This window comes from Pleurodeles waltl, chromosome 11 (assembly GCF_031143425.1).
Source record: "Pleurodeles waltl isolate 20211129_DDA chromosome 11, aPleWal1.hap1.20221129, whole genome shotgun sequence".
Lineage (NCBI taxonomy): Eukaryota > Metazoa > Chordata > Amphibia > Caudata > Salamandridae > Pleurodeles > Pleurodeles waltl.
The window spans coordinates 562,802,669-562,820,248 of NC_090450.1; the positions used below are offsets into that span (position 1 = coordinate 562,802,669).

At 43.6% G+C, this 17,580-nt stretch overlaps 1 long non-coding RNA gene across 1 annotated transcript in view; it reads right to left on the bottom strand.

The window, feature by feature from the left end:
* Nucleotides 1–4,301: 4,301 nt before the first annotated feature.
* LOC138265879 (uncharacterized) overlaps nucleotides 4,302–17,580 on the bottom strand; it is a 131,547-nt gene continuing 118,268 nt past the window's right edge. Inside the window, exons 2-3 of the long non-coding RNA XR_011199438.1 lie at nucleotides 11,665–11,778; nucleotides 4,302–8,888 (exon numbers count right to left, since the gene is read on the bottom strand). This is a non-coding gene — a long non-coding RNA (uncharacterized lncRNA). The remainder of the gene's footprint in view (nucleotides 8,889–11,664; nucleotides 11,779–17,580) is intronic.

Genomic DNA, 17,580 nt, shown 5'->3' on the forward strand with positions numbered 1-17,580 from the left:
AAAGAACCCAGAGTTTAAGAAAAGGTTGGCAAAGGTTTTACTTCAGTGGGAAATTGGCTGTGCAACCTAGGGAAAGGTATAATAATGAAAATAATACAGATAATACTAATTGTTGTAATTTGTATCATTGGCTTATGGGGAGTTCATAAATTGTATATGGTGATCAAAAGACAGAAAATGAAAAAATGAACAGAGGAGAGAAGAAATTAAATTAGAATTGAAAAGGAGTAAATATTTTGATGAGAATTGGAAAACTAAAAGAAATGTGAAACATTATAATGAGATGAAATGTTAAGGTAAACACAATTTTGTGTTGTATGATGTAAAGTATGATGACATATTTAGACATCAGAGAACGGATGGTGAAAGCCAAATTATTTACAAATAAATTTGTATTGATTAACTGTTAAGAATTTACATGAATTAGGATAACATAGAGAAAATTGTGTGTCTTGGAGAATGTGCCCACTGATGTGGCCACCATGAGATGTACAACAATTAATAATAAATTCACATTTATAGTTTAAATGATGTGCACATGTAGAATAAAATGTATTAGTGTGTCAAATTAACATATTAGTACTATGTATTTACTTAAATAATAGGAGGCATTGATTATTTTTGAGATTTGGGGCTAGCTGACAGGGTCTCATATTAAATTACATGGCATAAATAAATGTTCGTAAATGTTTTGTGAAAGCAGTGAATTAATAATGTACATAGTTCACACGGCGCTGACCAAGCAATTTGTAAATGTCTTAAACTTTCTCATGAGAACTGCTTGTTGAAATGTACTGCACCAGAAGTGGATACTTTGTAGAATTGATGTGTGAGAAGATGCTGTTCCCAGGATTGAACAATGGCCGCACTGACTGCAGCTAGGATTGCAACTAAAAAAGTTACCTGACGAACCTGAAGATGGGAATAGGAGAAGAGGATCCAATCATCGACATGTGAAAGAATGTTTAGTTATATTTTAGAGTTAACGTTTAGAGTCTATTGGTCCTACTGTGAACGGACGATTTCCTGACCAATGATGGTGTGAGAAGATACTTGATGGAGTTTAACTTAGTCTGACTGCTCTTAGGAATTCTAGTCCACTTTCTGAATTCATTCGATCTCATGCTACCCCTTAGCACTCTTGTTCGTGGAGTAATGCAGTTCCAGATGTTTTGTTCCTTACAGTTTTACCCTTAAAGAGAAACTGTCTTAATGCTGATTCCTTAGCTTAATGTCTTCTAAGTTGGTTCTGTTAACTTAGAGCCCAACTGTGGCTAAGCCAATCCCTTTCACTGCCCTATTGCAGACGCTGACCAGACGGATGTCCACCCGATGAAGAGAACACCTTTTGCTGACCCATTGAGGAGAGGTATAACAAAATGCTATTCTTTGTGTGCTATTTTTGTTCTTTCTTTTAGGTACCACCACTATTTTGATAGGTACCAACCAATATTTTGATAGAGCCTTAATTAGATGTTCTTCCAAATTAACTTTGACTAAATTTTTTACATGAAGTCCAAACATACTAGTCAAATTAGAGGGTTAGTTAGTTTACCCACACTATTAACAAAGTATTGATTCTGTTCACCTGTTGAGTATAGATGGATACTATGGGGGTCATTCTGACCCTGGCGGCCGGTGACCGCCAGGGTCACCGACCACGGGAGCACCGCCAACAGGCTGGCGGTGCTCCCGAGGGCATTCTGACCGCGGCGGTTCAGCCGCGGTCAGAAAGGATAAACCGGTGGTCTCCCGCCGGTTTACCGCTGCCCCAATGAATCCTCCATGGCGGCGGAGCGCGCTCCGCCGCCATGGGGATTCAGACACCCCTACCGCCATCCTGTTCATGGCGGGAAACCCACCATGAACAGGATGGCGGTAGGGGGTGCCGCGGGGCCCCTGTGGGCCCCTTCAGTGCCCATGCCACTGGCATGGGCACTGCAGGGGCCCCTGTAAGAGGGCCCCGCAAAGTATTTCAGTGTCTGCTTTGCAGACACTGAAATACGCGACGGGTGCATCTGCACCGTCGTACCCCTGCGACTACGCCGGCTCAATTCTGAGCCGGCGTCCTCGTTGCAGGGGCATTTCTGCTGGGCCGGCGGGCGCTCTTTTGGAGAGCGCCCACCGGCCCAGCGGAAATGTCTGAATGGCCGCCGCGGTCTTTTGACCGCGGTGCGGTCATTCGGCGGCGGAACCTTGGCGGACGGCCTCTGCCGTCCGCCAAGGTCTGAATCAGGCCCTATATGTTTTTTCCGGTTACTGCTATTATTGATTTGTACAGTAACCCATGAGTGTCTAATTATCAATGCGTTAGTTAAATTTATATTCTTTAGATGCTTTGGTCAGCCTGTGTTGTTTGTATACACTTACCATTTGGTTTTTAGACTAATTTACGTGATATTAGCATTGTTAATCTAGGGAAATAAACATTTTAACTTTACTAAAAGGTGTGGTTATTCATGGCCGGATGGTCATGGTGTGTAAAGATTACTGACTCCTAGAGGTTGGTGGTGTGTTATTCTTAAGTTGTTATATTGCTGATTGAAGTTATGAGCCATGGTGGAATCACTCTAAATGTAGTCAATAGGTCCATCGAACCTCTAACCCGTCCCCTTACCAATAAATTATAAAAGACCAAATAAGGCCAGACACACTCACAGAAGTGTGTTGTAAACATTTGGTCCAAGGGTGGAAAAGCTTTACATTCCCTTCTTTCTCACTGATATTTGGGGACCTTAAATTTTGGTTTATATGTTGATCTCAGTGATTGTAATGGTCTGTATGTATACAGTTTCTGGGGAATGAATGAAGGGATGTGTTTATAGGGGCTCTTATGGGGTATACATCCCTCCTTGAATTTGATTCTTTTAGCACTTAAATGCAATTTTCTTCTGAAAATAAACACTTGATATAATTTTTTAAGGCTAAATAGAAGTTTGAAAATAGCATTTGAAATACGCTGGAGGTACATGAAGCTTTTGTTTGGGCGTCGAAAGTAAATACTTTTTTATAGTCGAGTTTGGACGTAGGCAATTGGTTCAGTGACTTTGTGTGAGAATGATAGAAAGAGGAGGATTCTCTTCAAAATCTTAAGATGAAAAAGTCAAAACTTTAACACTTTGAGAATTTGGGCTTCCATTGATAAGCAGGTATCAAGGGTGATACCTAGATTGTCAAAGGTTGAGAGAGGGTAAGGCAGTTGGCTATTGAAAATGACAAGAGGGAATTATTTCATTTAGAGACTGTATTATAGACTGGAACGAGTTTTGTTTTGGAGAATTTAGTTTAAGGGATGTTTTGTCATACATTACTGAGTAGTAATATGCACCAATTAATTAATTTCTAGATCAGATGGGTTAGTGGTTTGCTTGAAAGTAAATTCTGTATCCTCTGCATAAAAGCAGGTTTTAATTCCTACATTTTGTGGAATGTATGCCAGCCTTATCTGCAACTCATGTTCATGCGTGGTCACTATGCAGTACTGCATGAAACAGACACCACAGACAGTATCAGAATGCATTCTATGGATACACTCATCACAACCCTGTCTTTCAGCCACTTCCACACAAATCTTTAATGTTCTTGTTCCACCAGGATAAAGTATACTCATCTTACGGTCCATCCACACAAGAGAAAACAGGCCCTGCCAGTAATTAATACATTTTGCTGGCCATGCACGCCCCAGGAATTCTCTGCATTTATGTTCTCTGAATTCTTCACTTGATAAATTCCACTGCTTGCAGTCCAGCAGTCACCAACCCGATGTTCTCCATTTTGATGCACTGTAATCTGCAACTACAGATCGTCCTATATTATCCAGAGCTGTTTCTCAGGCCAGGTATTAACGAATTTCTTGAGATCTGTTCCCTCAAGATGTGACGAGAAAAGCCCACGTCTAGAGTGGTGCTGTAATGTGACATTCTGATTTCTTCATCCAGTTGTTGAGTGCTTCTCTTTTATGGAGACTACTTTGAACCAGACATTAAGCGCAACTTTGAAGGTGCCAATTTGTGCAAAAAAACACTTGGACATCTTCTCCCTCGAACACTTGGACATCTTCTCCCTCGAGCACAGTGATGCACAGTAAAGATTCCCTGGGGCCTGCTGACCTGAGTCCCAGTCCCCCTCCAAGCAATTATTTATGAAGATGCTGAAAAAAACAAAATGGACAGCATCGGAGTGCAGTGCAAAATAAAAGTTGCAAATGAGCAGGTTTGCTCCCTGGAGCTGGGGGAAGAGATCACTGGTTTAAATACATGAATGCAGATTTAAATATTCCTGTGAATAATCCAGAGGCGGGATATTTTGTACATTTTAATTGATCTCCCAAAAACATAAACAAAAATTACAACAATCATCAGTTATGAAGCAAAGTAAAAGTTTAGTGTCACAGCAACAATTGTAGGAAATGGAGCACTGGCTGAAAACATTTTAACCTTTGATCATACGTCGCTATTCACCCCCACATGACCAGCAACATTACTGAGGAACCGATGTGATTCAGGTTATTTCACTGACCATGGTAAATGAAAATGCGGGTTAATGTTTTAATTATGTTTAAAGTGCATTCTCAATTTTTTCCTTGACCTTACCTGAACCCACCCTCAGCCTTGTCCAGTCACCGTATGTTCACTAACTGAGAGCACACTAGTGACTGTAGTCTGATTTGATGTAAAGATCCTTCTTCACCACATACCTTTCATTGCGATGACATAGGATTGATCACATGAACACATATTTCAATTTCATATAAGTTGATTATCTAGCCTAATGATACTAGGAGGAATGATTGTACCACGCAAAACCACATAGCCATTATCTAGATACAGTGTATGCAGAGAATATAGACACACACAGACGTGAAGGTGAAGCATTCTACAGAGTTAAGCTATAATCTAGATCAGTGGTTCTCAAACTTTTGACTTCTGTGAACTCCCTCTTTGTCATTACTGGAGCCCGGGGACCCCCACTGAATCTTTATTAGAATCTGGGTCGCCGGAATCATTACTGAAAGCTGGGGACCTAATCTGTTAATATTATTTAATTCTCAAAGCAGTCACGGGCACCCTGAGGAAACTTTGCGGACCCCCAGCGGTCCCCGACCCACTGGTTGGGAACCACTGATCTAGATATTATCAGAGATGCCCACACTCTTATAGAGGAAGCTGTATACAGGTATATTTTCAGACCGATCAATGTAGGGAAATAGAAACAAAGAATGAGTCATCCCTCTATCCTAGTGATGATACTGGGAACCATGCTATTGTCAGTGCACTGGAGATCTGACCAACTCAATAAAGGCAGCTAAGAACATACTGAAAAACTGGTATTGTCAGGTAAATTGAAGACTTGCACTCCAAGTGTGGTCAGCAGAAACTTGGATTTCACCTTGGAGTAAGAACTATTAAAACTTAAACTCTACTCCCGGAGTGTTACTCAAAATCTTGGGCAGAAGCCATAGGTAAAGGCAAGACCAAATACAACTGACTGCTCTCTATGTTAGAGCATTACATGGAAGGCTGGGGATTTTTCTGGCCTTTGGAATAAGGAACAACAAGTAAACACCCTCTCTTCTTGTTGAGTAAAGGGAAACCTTGACATGGGCAGAGCTCAAGGACAATCAGAAGTAGAAGTGGAGTCTAATTATAATTTCTCAAGATTGGAAAAACGAAAGTGTCATGAAATAGCCATTTGAATGCTGAACATTTGAAAGCATGCATCTATGTGACATTTTCTGGAATACTTTGCTTCTTTAACTTCAAGTCCAATCACCCTGAAAATCAGGGCCCAGATTTACAATGATTTTGCAATAGGGTTGAATCACTACTGTGGTTCAGTCCTAAGCAAAATACTTCTTGGTATAAACTAAGCACCCAAAGCTACTTTGAATGGTTTAGTAAATACAAACTAACACAGCACATATTGCTGCCTTGCATTATTTTACACTGGGTAGACATTACATGGGTGGACAAAGGGCCTTCTCATGTGTTCACTCATGTATTTTGAAACAACCCCAGAGTTACAAACACTTGGGGGCATATTTATACTCCGTTTGCGCCGAATTTGCGTCGTTTTTTTCGACGCAAAACTAACTCCATATTTATACTTTGGCGTTAGACTCGTCTAGCGCCAAAGTTCATGGAGTTTGCGTCATTTTTTGGCGTGAACACCTTCCTTGCGTTAATGAGATGCAAGGTAGGCGTTCCCGTCTTAAAAAATGACTCCCAGGCATGTGCGTGGTATTTATACTCCCAGGCAAAAATGATGCCCGGGAGTGGGCGGGGCAAAAAACCCCGCATTTGCGCCTTTTTTTAACGCCTGGGTCAGGGCAGGCGTTAAGGGACCTGTGGGCTCAGAATGAGCCCAGAGGTGCCCTCCCCTGCCCCCAGGGACACCCCCTGCCACCCTTGCCCACCCCAGGAGGACACCCAAGGATGGAGGGACCCATCCCAGGGAAGAAAAGGTAAGTTGTGGTAAGTATTTTTGTTAATTTTTTTTTGTGGCATAGGGGGGCCTGATTTGTGCCCCCCTACATGCCACTATGCCCAATGACCATGCCCAGGGGACATAAGTCCCCTGGGCATGGCCATTGGGCAAGGGGGCATGACTCCTGTCTTTGATAAGACAGGAGTCATGTTAATGGCGTCTGGGCGCCAAAAAACAAATGGCGCAAATCGGGTTAAGTCGTTTTTTTGGCCTCAGCCTGACTTGCCCCATTTTTGGACGCCCAAACGCCATTTTTCCCTACGCCGGCGCTGCCTGGTGTACGTCGTTTTTTTTCACGCACACCAGGCAGCGCCGGTCGGCTAACGCCGGCTAACGCCATTCAATAAATATGGCGCCCGCATGGCGCTTCAGAATGGCGTTAGCCGGCGCTAAATTTTTGGGCGCAAAACTGCGTTAGCGCAGTTTTGCGTCAAAAAGTATAAATATGGCCCTTGGGTTTGCGTCAAAATGGTGCACCTACTCGACAGAGGCATAACGAGGAGAAATATCATTATTTCTTCTCATTATTTCCTCCTTCCAAATTTGCTGAATTCTGCAGCACATATAAAAAGAGGAATATTCCACTAAGGATTGTTTTTGTGCAGGAACTTATTTATTTCTGCATGAAAACAATCCTGCCTATAATGCATTGGCACTAGGCAGCACAATGGGCGAAGCAGACAGTACAAGTGCTGTGCATCTTTGTAAGGATTTCTGCTCTCTCCGTTTCATGCAATGCAGCGTATGCAAGTTCCGTTGCTGCGTAACGTTGAGCGAAAGAATAGTAAATGTCCCTTCAGATTTTGTAGATGTTACTTAGATTCTTCAGTGGATGAGCATCTACTTTGCCTAGGTTAAGCGCCCAGCCTACGTCATGTGTCGACTAAGAAAGTACCACCAAATAAATGAAAAAATAAAATCATAACAGAAGCAAAGGTCCTGACTCCTCTTCAATTTGATCTATTGTATTGGTGAACATTATGGTGTTATACTGGCCTGTTGTAATCTAATGTCATATTATTACGACTGTACAGTGTGCCTACAGTATTTATTTGAATCCAATTGATGCCCAGATTTCTACTTGCTTTGCGCCAAATTTGCATAATTTTTTTAATGCAAATTCAGCGCAAACCTAACTCCATATCTACACTTTGGTGCTAGACCCGTCTAGCGCCAACGTTTTGGAGTTAAAGACATTTTTTGCTTGCGGGAAACTACCTTGCGTCAATGAGATGCAAGGTAGGCCTTCCTGTGCAAAAAATGACGATATGGCCTTAGTGCCATATTTATCCCTCTGTGCTAAAATCAAGCATGGGGGAAGGGGACCTTAAGTAATTAGCGCCCGGGTCAGGGCAGGCATTAGGGGAACTATGGGCCTATTTCCATGGTCAGAGACCATGGAATGGGCCCACAGGTGCCCTTCCTTAGCCCCAGGGACACCCCCACTCACACCAGAGGGACGCCAGAGGATGGGGGGATCCTATCTCAATTAAGTAAGGTACGTACAGGTGAGTATATTACTTTTCATTAAGTGCCATGGGGGCCTAACTTGGGCCCTCCTATATGGCTCTGGGCCCAATGGCCATGCCCAGGGGACACAGGTCACCTGGGCATGGCCATTGGGGTGGTGGGCATGACTCCTGTTTTTATGAAAGCAGGAGTCTTGTCCATGGGGGTTGTGCATCAAAGGATGATGCATTTTTATGCCTCTAACCAGACTAGCGTCATCCTTTGATGTACAACCTCCTGTTCCCACTACACCTCCCCCACCCAGCTAGCGTCCTTTTTCACAACGCTAGCCGGGCCCTACCGCCGGCTACTGTCATTCCATAAATATGATGCCCGGCCAGCGTCTTGGAATGCTGTTAGCCGGAGGTATACTTTTTCTTGCAAAACTGCGTTAAATCTGGGCCTAAGTATTTCGTTTATGCTGCGTGAGTTATAAAAATACTGGGGGTTGAAAAACGGTTCTTAAAAAATCCCAAACCCTCCATCTTCTACCTGATTAAATGAATATTAATGTCAGGTTTATGTGCTGCTAAAGCCTTGAGAACTTACATCAATAGTAAAAGTGTTATACAGTAACTATATATGACGTCATGTTACCTGGCTTTCATTTATTTAACAATTTATATTCTGTATGAGTTGAATTTTCACCAGATACTATATACAAAATCATGCAGTTTACAGTGAACTCAGTGCCAGCTTTCCAACTAGAGCAATAGCAATGAGAAAGGGGTGGAGCTGCACTGCTGCCCCAGAGTTCTTTAGACCAGCGCTGTTGCCCCTGGCCGGTCCGTTGCAGTCTTCAGTGAAGCAGCACTCTACAGATGCTCCTCCAGCGCCATTTTGACGTGCCCGCTCACAAAATGCAGTGTATGAGCAAGCTTTAATGATGCTGTCTGTGAAAAGAAGGTGAGAGGTTAATGGTTTTGTTAGTAAAATAATAGCTGTTTAGCACGTCACATGTTGTTTAAAGCTCTGCATATATTTTTATATCCATTCAAGCATAAAGTAGAGTAGCAGCATTGTACAATATAAATGGGCAACAAGTAAAAGAGGGCTGCCAACCCATAAAAAGTAATAATAAGAAATCGTAACTGGTTTTCTGCAGGATTGATGGTGACCTTGCAAAAAAGCAGGGCTAAAAAACCAAGATTGCAACCAATAACGGGAAAGGCACTGCCCCTGCTACACTCAACCAATTTGGGCCTGAATCTCATACTGTACTACCCACTTAGTCAGTGGCTGCCGGCAATTTTAGGAGGGGGGGTGGGAAGCACACTCACACTCATTCATTCACACACACGCACATCCATTCACAACACTCATCAACATTCAAACATACACGAACGCACCAAACATTCAGTTAAAAAAAAAAAAAAACACACACACTTACCTTCAGCTCGGGGGTCCCAGGAGGGTTGTGACTGCTGCCTTCCCTCACTGGCTGGCCTTAGGTCAGCCAATGAGGGAAGGCAGCAGTCCCAACTTCGTCACAGAGTGAGATGGGGGTCAGTGAGACTGCTGATCCCACCCCACTCTGTGACGAGGTGTCACTGATTGACACTCGCCATGGGCGCTTCAGGGCTTAAACCTGAAGTGCCCAGGACGCTTCCCCATCACTGGGGAGGGGGGGGTGCCTCGAGGCACCTTTGCTGAGCCAAGGAGGTCACGCCCATAGGAGCTGTGACCTCTTCGGCCCAGCAAAGTTCAGCTCAGGCAGCCAGGAGTCTGGGCAAATTGCGTATGTCTCGCTCCTGGCTGCCTGAGCTGAACATGAAAAGTGTGTCAGGCTGACCTGTGCTCAGCCTGACAGGCACTCTTCATGACGGGCAAAAGGTGAGGGGGTGTGGCCCCTCCGCCCTAAAGGACGGGCCGCGCCTGCATTTAGTAGCCCTTCAAAACATGGCTGAGGTCTGCCACTGCAGCCTGAGTGTACAGTGTTTAACTACCATTTCTACCAGGCAAAATAACTATTTTGCCAGGCCTAAGCTTTCCTTCGTAATACTTTTAAGTCACCCCTAAGGTAGGCCCTAAAGGCTGATATGGCAGGGTTCACTGTTTTTAAAAAGTAGGACTTGTGTGCTAAAGGTTTACATGTCCTGGCAGTCAATAATTCCTAAAGTCATTTTTCACTGTTGTAAGGCTGTCTCTTCCATTGATTAACACAGGGTTATCTTTTTACACTTAATAAGTACTAACTATGGATTGGAAATAGATAGATATATATTCTTGAGAATCAAATTAATTGTAATTAAAAATCCTCTGTAATGGAAAAGTCAGATTTTAAGTCACAATTCTGGAAATACAGCTTTTAGAAAGTTAGAATGTCATTGTCCTATTTGTGCCTTCTGCCAGTGTCCTGGGGAACATGATTGTGAGTGGCTCTGTTATTGGGGTTTGTGTATTCCTTTCACACAGTGACACAAAGGAGGCTTAGGTTGGACAGGATGGGCCATCCTAGTACGATGACTGGTGAGGTGCTGTATCCAGCTTCACTCACACTTCAAGGGGCTTTGCCTCCTGCACACGTCAGATTCCATCAGATTCCATTGGTGTGGCGTGGGAGCACCCACAGCAACACCCATGGAAAGCCCCTTTTACGCAGTGGTATGCGTGAAAGGGGGCTGTATTTACAAGGCCACGCAAGGTGGCTTTGCATGGCCTTATAAATTATGGGCGGCACACTGCACCAGTGGAACATCAAAAGAAATGACACTCTGGTGGCGCAGTGTGCCACTAAGGCCTACTAAATGAGGCACTCAACCTCTAAATTAAGCCTGACTGCATTGTGCCGCGAACCAAAGGGTTGCACACAGGAAATGTAGTGACTTTTGGGTTCAACTTGACAAGGATTGTGGTTGTTGTTTGAGTGGGGCTTCCACCCCTCTCAACCAATAACCCAATTTCGTACAGTATCCACAAGCTACAAGGAATATGTTTGTTGCAGAGTACCCTGTGTATTGTAAAGGTAATGTCCTCTGCCATCCAGACAGGAAGTAATCCTTCTGCCAAGCTTTAAATCAGGCCCTTAATTTCTGATGAATGATGTGGTTTATCAGGATTAGTGAGAATTGTATTTTGTTTAATGAGAGAAATATGTGAATTCTCAATTGCTATAGTTTGCATTGAAATTGAGCAATTTAATATGGACAAAAAGGCACATGCTTCAAACTTGGATATCCTTTGCTACTGCACCATCATAAGTCCAAGAATGTTGTGCTCCGTCTTTGCTTTGTAATGCACGTCAGCTGTCTTATACCCTTGCAGTTCCAGTGTTGTGATTGTCTGGGTTTTCTGTAACGCAATTACTGACTAGAAGGTCTGCCATTGACATTTAGAACAGGTGAGGAAAAGTTGCAAGGTAAATTGATCAATTTTCAGTAAGGGAGTGATCCCTGGTTTTCTAGTCATTTCTGATTTCCTCACTGGAGTCCACAGATGGTGTGAATTATCGTAACCCATGCTAACTAGACATAAAATATTCATGAAGTCATCAAGTGTCTTCTATGTTTTTGAAATGTTTACATACGGCATTTGTTGCAGAAAGTGCACTGATTCCCTGAATTCTTCCACATTCTGTACTCAGTTTATTTACATGTAATAAGGTTGAGACTGCTTGCTGCAACATTATACTGATTTTGATCCAATAAATGTCTTGCTGTCTAGGCTTACTTGGTGCCATGATGGTGGAGCAGCCATCTGAATGTCCAGGGCAGGCCTGTGATCCTTGTTTGTAACAGTCTTCCTCATTGGATGCAACACAAGTGTAGCATTTCAGCGATTTACCTTTGCAAAGAGAGCAAGAAAACACACCTACTTTAACTGTGCAGCAGACTTCTTGGGTTGAATTAACACAATACAGTATATATCACAAACAGTAACATTTACAGTGTGTATGTGGATACAATGTACATCTTCGTAGGTCTGTACATCAATCAGCTTTGAAGATACTAAGTCCTAGCAAAGTCATTAAGCAAAGATAAGGCATCACCATGATAAAAACTTACACTGATTGGTGGAGACATAGGGCCTGATTTAGAGTTTGACAGATGGGGTTACTCGGTCACAAACATGATGGATATCCCGCCCGCCATATTAAGAATCCACTATATCTTGTGAAAATCGTAATAAGGCGGATGTTCACTCCGCCACAAACTCTAAATCAGGCCTATAGATTTTAATAACTTTGTTAACATTTTGTTTATAAAACTACATAAAGTGAGCAGTTCTTAAACGTTAGTGGGCAATGTAGCTGTGCACGGACGTAACGTGGCCGAGAGGTAGTCAAGTCATTGTAGTGCCTAAAGGACAAGTATAACAGAAACGTATATCATAATGTACTTGAACATGGGAAGGTGTTGTCCATTTAGAATACATAAACCCATCATATATATCAGAATATACCTCATAGTCCTAAACTGCATAATATCCTAATCACCTAAGCTGGTCTCAGGTCTGTTTCATCCTACCTGGTCCGCAATTATTCATTTATAACATTTGAACACTGTACCATCTCAACTTCATGGTCCATTTCCTCAGCAGATCCTTTCTACTCGAATCCAGTTTTAAACATTCAACAGCCATAGTTTCATCAGTTGCTGTTGCGACTCTTGCACATTATGCTTATTTGATATTTGGCCAGAACCAGTTCCAGAGTCAAAAATGTAGGTTGTTGCTAAGCTCTCTTCCTCACTAGAAGCAAGCCCAACAAGCAAAGTATTGCTTTTTTATCTAGCCCTAGCTCAGGAGGTTCGACAAGAGGAGCGCCTCGTCACCCTAGAAGTCAGAAACGACAGTGTAAGCCCAGTACCTTTTTTGTTTTGTGACTGAGGGGGTCATTCCGACCCCGGCGGGCGGCGGGCGGCGCCCTCCGGGCGGAGACCGCCATAAGACCGTACCGCGGTCATCGCGGCGGTCATTTTGACTTTCCCGCTGGGCAGGCGGGCGACTGCCAAAAGGCCACCCGTCCGCCCAGCGGGAAAGCCCCAGCAACGATGAAGCCGGCTCTGAATGGAGCCGGCAGAGTTGCTGGTGTGCGACGGGTGCAGTGGCACCCGTCGCGATTTTCAGTGTCTGCTTTGCAGACACTGAAAATCTTAATGGGGCCCTGTTAGGGGGCCCTTGCATTGCCCATGTCAGTGGCATGAGCACTGCAGGGGCCTCCAGGGGCCCCACGACACCCGTTCCCGCCAGCCTCTTCCTGGCGGTGTAAACCGCCAGGAACAGGCTGGCGGGAAGGGGGTCGGAATCCCCATGCAGCGCCGCCAAGGAGGATTCCCTGGGGCAGGGAAAAACCGGCGGGAAACCGCCGGTTTCCCTTTTCTGACTGCGGCTTTACCGCCGCGGTCAGAATTGCCCCTGAAGCACCGCCAGCCTGTTGGCGGCGCTTCCTCCGTCCCCGGCCCATGGACCGCCAGGGTCGGAATGACCCCCTGAGTCTCAAATTGCATGATTTGTAGTCATAAAACCAGCACTTGTCACCTTCCTTTGATAGCTGTTCTCTCGCTACTGAGAGATGTGGGATTCCAAGGCTACATGTAAACGTGTAATCATAGGCAGGCCAAAATCAAAGAGGTGGGAAAAATGACACGTTAAGCCCTCTGACTGCTAATAACATCACAGGAAGTGACCCTACATGACCTTTGACCTCTGTGCTGTGCATTGTACATTATTTACACAATCTGTATTGAAAATCTAAACGAGCTAAACAAACTGATGTTGATAATGGGACCAAGCAACCACCTAATAAAACTAGTAAAAGCTAAAGGCTTATCTACATTTAAATGATCAGTTGTTTGATTGCTTATTTAAAAATAGTTGCAGTTTGAGTAAACAGCAAAATCTATCTATTTATTTATTTGTTTATAGAGAGTTTTATAAAGCACAAACGTGAGACGGGGTGGCAGAGCGATGTACATGAGGATGTACGAAGGCAAATACAGTGAGTATGTAAGGAATAGTTAACTGTAGTTAATTGAGTCTGATCAAAATAGAGAATAGCAGCAATTGTTAGTCAAGCCTACCTCTAATCTAAGTGCCACTCCTACCTAGAGGCGTACAAGGTTAAGGTCAAACTAAGACGGCACGAGTTAGGTAGGGAGAGTGCGTTGCGTTTCTTCTAGTTTTGCTTGTAATTGAAGAGAGAGCCTGAAAATGCTGCAAGGCGGTTCAGACTTTTAAAATAATCCTGTTATTTGCCCCACAACCCACCCAACATGGCCCGAGTAAGCAAAGTAGAATATTAAAGGTAATCTTCAAATATATGTTCATGTAGGAAAGTCATTGTTGCAGAAAGTAGTCAATCGAAGGAATGAAAAAGATTAAGGTGGAAGGGATCAGAGCAAAATGGAGGAAATCACTCCTCTGGCTGCAGAGTCAGCAACCAGGGATGAAGGTGTAAAGAACAAGCACTTTAAAGATGGTCATTTGCTTCTCCGAAGAGAAGAGCACAGATATATAAAAGCCACGGGGCTCAGCAGCAAGGTGAGACTGCCCTCTGTCAAAACTACACTGTGGTAATCGACCACCTCCAGTTGTGTTTTAATTCATTAAAAAATGGTCTTCTCATCTCAAACCTAATACAATATTTTTGTTGCCCCATCCGACTGCTGCTTCCGAACCACCATCAGCCCTAAAAATTCTACACGTCCAGAGACAATCTCCATCATGTCGTATACTTGTTTAATAACTGAAATTCAGCTTTCATAAATGAAAAAGGGATCGAGCAACAGCAGGAGTTGGCACACAAGACCCGCTAATTCCATTCACACAGATGTTGTGGAACATACTGAGACCAAGGCCTGCGATAGAATCCCCAGCATAGAGAAACCCACAATAAGCAGTTTGCAGATCTTGACAACTAACGTTGCTAGTATGTCAACGAATTGGTAAAAGCTACGATACAAAAAATCTATAATACAACTGTTCATTCTGAAATATTTCACTTATATTGCAGTCTTTTTCAAATTGATTTTTAAGTGAGTCTACATAATTCCACAATATTGCTTATTGCATTAATCGAAGGCCACTTGAATTACACAGAATGGACGACTAAATTATGAGGAAGGGTTGAACAAATTATGTGTCAAGGCAAATTGTGCTGCAGAATTCTGCACATATTGTGTTAGTATTACTGCATGATTCTGGCATTTGTTTCACACGTTAACACTTTCTGGACAAAGGTTTCACCTGATTAGTACCACCGTGACACTCAAATAAAGCAATAAGAAAAGGAAGGGTGACCAGTCAACCTTTGCTAAGGGCCTTACACTAGTCAACAAAACATATTGCCAAGTGTTTAGTAACTTTTGATCCGCTTGAGTTACAAATAGTTTTTTAACTGAAATCTGTGATTATGCAGCAGATGATGGATTATGTGGCAAATGAGACAAATCCATAATTATGCTGAAAACGCTGCAGCTGCAAAATAGCATAATTCCAGTGGTTCTGCATTGAACTGATCAATATCCAGAACATAAATCAACATTAGAATCTATGGGGCCAGAGGAGAAGGGAACATCCTGCTCAAATCTGTGAAACAGAATTCAATTAGGCCATGGTTTACAACGATTAACCACAGAGAAACTGTACACAACCCTGGTTTGTCAGGGGACCTCTTTATTGAGGAGATAGAAGGGATTGAAAGAGGCACTGAGCTGAAAGAAAAGAAAAATAAGAATGGAAGAAAAGAAAGTTTGGTGGGATGGCACCTGCAAAAAGTGGAAAAGGAGTCAAAAGAGAGCATGTAAAGAAAAGGATCTGGAGAGAAGAGTAAGGTAAGTAAGCAGAGAATGAGAAAATGCACAGATGTGGAGAAAGAGCACTGGTGTGAAATGTTGAGACATTGAAGGAAATATTATCAGAGAGCGAAGAGAGAAAGACAAGTGCAGAGAAAATAACAGAAGACAAAGGGAGAAAAAAATAGAACCAGGTAGAATACAAGAGAAAGAGCTAAGATAACCGCAATTGAAATGAAGGGCTTCAGAACTCTATCAGATGTCAACAGGCAAAAAAATAGGTTTCCTGCATAGCTCCAGCTGACTCATAATGGTATGTGTTAGAAATGGGGTCCCTAGGTGGCAGTGGTATGCTCTTCTTCCTGGCAGAATGTCCTCAGTCCAGAAGTGTTCTAGTTTTGGGGGGCCAGAGGTCTAGTACTTAAACCCATTTCTGCCTCTGAAGTAGGCAAACTTCAAAGAAAAGTCTCTGTAGTGCACAAGACCTAGCATTTCCTGTCTTGGCCTCAGATACACTCCAGGGGGGTTGGAGACTGCTTTGCATAAAGACAGACACAGCCCTATTCAGGTGCAAGTGTCAGCTCCTCCAACCAGTGCAGTTCAGGAAGACCCATCAGGACATGCAGGGCACATCTCAACTCCCTTTGTGTGACTGTCTCCAGTGAATTCCCAAACAGCCCAACTCTCATCCTTACCCAGACATGTATTCCACAGGCAGGAATAGAATGGTTAAGAAAGAAAATGCCCACTTTCTAAAAGTAAACAAACACAAATGATGGACGGAATGCGGAGCCAATCAAACATTCACTGCCAGTCACAGATCTGGGTTTCATCCATCAATTCTTTTACTCACCATGCCACCCCAGTTTGGACCCAGCCATATGCAAATCAGTCTTGACCCTGTTCCCGATGGGAACAGTCCAGCCCGAACTGCCAGGCCCACCCTGTACCGGAAACAAGCATCCTGGGACCGGTTTCAGGGTATCACCCTTAATCAGCCAGGCTAGCTTGAATCCAGTGGCACAGTGAGCCTGGGATCCACGTCTGGGCATGTTGGCGGCCAAACACACATGAGCTGTAGGCTCTCTCCAGCCCAGCAACAGAGTGCTCCCAGCCAATCCTGACACTGCTCAGAGCAGCTTCAGGATTGGTGCAGGGCAGGCTGGGAGCCTGTGCCTAAAGTGCCAGCGAGGCAGAGGAGAGGAGCAGAGCGGCGAGGAGCGAGGTAAGTTTTTATTTTATTTTATTATTATTTTTAATTTAAACCCGTGCACTGCCTCCCTGCGCACTGCCCCTCCTCAGTAACGGTGCAACCCGTGACTGGCATAGCCTACTGCCAAATGAAAGCAGCTGCAAAAAAAGGACACAAATAAAATAGCCGGATGTTCCCACACATAACATGCGTAATTTCAGAGAAAAATACACTTATTCCAAGGGTAACACTATAGTGATTGTTTGCACATAGGGACTTGTAGTGGATGGTGTGCCTCGAGTATAAATCTCACAAAAGGCACTGCTGGCTTTGTCCAACACTCAATGATGTTTACTATCCCAGTTGGTAATTTTGGGTCTGCACAATACATTGTAAGGCTCTTAGAGGCCCGATTTTCATGTCAGTTACATAAGACACCAAAAAATAATCACAACTGGAAACACCGAGTCCCATTACACCCCAAGAAAAGTATATGGAACACTACTCTGTCATGCATCATTCAAGTACCTCAATCAGCTATGCCCAGCTTTCCCACTGCACAATAGGTAGGGACCGCCTGTTGCTGCCACTGTGAAACTTTGAATGCTGCGGAACCACGGACATGGTAAAATATCAATAGCCTGTTACAGCAAGGGAGAA